Raw genomic sequence first — 2,271 nt, 5'->3', positions numbered from 1 at the left:
AGTCTGTATTCTCCCATGATGAGGTGGTGAGATGGGCTTTTTGTACCCTTTTCTGTGACAGAAAGAATCGCTTCAAGATGGACATGGGATGAAAACACATTCCGCCACTATGCGGACCATGGACTCCATGCTGCCATTAAATATCTCCTTGAGTTACAGCATCACGGACAATTTCATGTACATGTGCATTAGTTTGCTTTATGAACTAGATACATAAAGATGAACGCAGTATCTTCTCTCAAGTATGTCATGGGGAGAACCAAAGATGTTGAGTTTGTCCTTAGCACTTATCGAATCTCAGAATCTCAAAACTGGAAAGACGTTTAGAACCACCTACTCCTTCCTCAACTGAATGCTGGCCTCGTCATTGCAATAAACCAAAAAAAACAAAAACAAAAACCAAAAAACCCAAACCCATTGCCGTCGAGTCAATTCCAACTCATAGCAACCCTATAGGACAGAGTAGAACTACCTCATAGAGTTTCCAAGGAGCAGCTGGAGGATTTGAACTGCTGACCTTTTGGTTAGCAGCCAGACTCTTAACCACTGTGCCACCAGGGCTCCCTTCACTGTAGTACCCCTACCAAATGGTCATCCAGTCTCTATGGGGACACCTTCAGTAATAGGGACTTTACTATCTCCCTTGACCATTCACTCAATTTGATCTTCTCTAATTATTAGAAATATGTATACCTTTGACCCAACAGTGTCCTGTTTAGGAAATTACTTCCAAACAAATAAGTTTTGCAAGGCACCACTATGTAGTTACCAAAATGTCATGTTCATTGACACGTGTTTTATAACGTTGTTGTTGGTAGCTGCTGTGGAGTTGACTCCAACTCATGATGACCTTATTACAACAGAACAAAACAAAAAATTTCCTGGTCCTGCATCATTCCCTCAATCACAAAAGCATATTTGAGTCCATCGTTATGGTTACTGTGTCAATCCATCTCACCGAGGGTCTCCCTGCCCCTGTTGGTTCTCTGCTTCACCACCTATCATCTCCTCCTCTAGCAATTGCTGTGTCATGATGACGTGTCCAAAGCAAGTGAGTTAGACTATATTCTGTTGTGATCCATAAGGATTTCATTGGCTTATTTTCAAAAGTAAATCACCAAACCTTTCTTCCTAGTCTGTCTTAGTCTGGACACTGCTGAAACCTGTTTATCATGGGTGACCCTGCTGGTATTTGAAATACCAATGGTATGGCTTTCAACATCATAGCAACGTGCACTAAAAACACAGATGTAAAGTGTTTTATAATAAAACACGGAAAACATGTTAAAATGGAAACAATGACCAACAAAAGATGGTTGATTAAAAAGTTATATAGTAATATTTATAATAGAATACTGGGTTAGGACAAGATAAGATATATATGAACTGAATACACACACATATTCTGACATGGAAAGATTTTCACAATATATTAACATGAAAAAAATAAATCACAAGATAGTATATTAAGTGTAATTCTGTTTTTTGCTATGTGTAATGCACAAGCACACACACAATCATATATTTATACCTACAAAATATTGTCTGGATGGATACACACGAAAGTGCTACCATGGTTGTTTCTGTGTAGTGTGATAACAGCTTTTTTATCTATAATATTTCTATAATAAGCACATACTGCTTAAGTTGTAAAAAATGTTTAAAACCTATTATAAAAGAAATTACTGTCTTCTTTGGCTCCAAAATCTGAATCCTTGTAGCTACCTTCTTTCTGGTTCTGTCTTCTTGAGTCATAGAAAAAAAAATTATTTCATTCCACATAATACCTCTAGAACTATAGGAATACACATGTTCCTACTTCACATGGTTCTCTTCTTCAGTTCTTCAAGTGTTTTTTGTATGACATACGAACATACTACAATTCAAGAGCTCTAACTGAGTAAATCTTTCCTGTGATTAATATTTAATAACAGCCTGCAATGAATCAGAAGCTATGCCAGGGAATGGTGCACGTTATATCTGGGGGCCATGGCACGTATCATAATTCTTCTCACCATGGAACTCACAACACGGCAGAGAAGATATGCATGGATTAATTACTTACCTAAAACTTTGATGATTGTTGTTATAGAAGCATTAGTGTGAGAGAAGTGTGTGCAGTGGGATAATTCTACCTTGACTAGCAGTTAAAGGGCTCAGAGAGAGGGAAATTTAAGGCTAAGACATAAAGGATGATAGGAGTTAGTCAGATAAAGGGGTTAGCTGGGGTTGGTTGAGGTACGTAGAACATTCTAGATAGAGGAAAAGTAC

At 37.8% G+C, this 2,271-nt stretch overlaps 1 protein-coding gene across 1 annotated transcript in view; it reads left to right on the top strand.

Moving 5' to 3' along the window:
• Positions 1-2,271, top strand: part of CUNH8orf34 (chromosome unknown C8orf34 homolog) — a 478,679-nt gene that overhangs the window by 474,828 nt on the left and 1,580 nt on the right. The window lies entirely within an intron of this gene.

The sequence above is a fragment of the Trichechus manatus genome, unplaced genomic scaffold (assembly GCF_000243295.1).
Source record: "Trichechus manatus latirostris isolate Lorelei unplaced genomic scaffold, TriManLat1.0 scaffold00018, whole genome shotgun sequence".
Classification (NCBI taxonomy): domain Eukaryota; kingdom Metazoa; phylum Chordata; class Mammalia; order Sirenia; family Trichechidae; genus Trichechus; species Trichechus manatus.
Note: the sequence above shows the minus strand (reverse complement) of the source record. Positions and strands in the feature narration are given on the sequence as shown.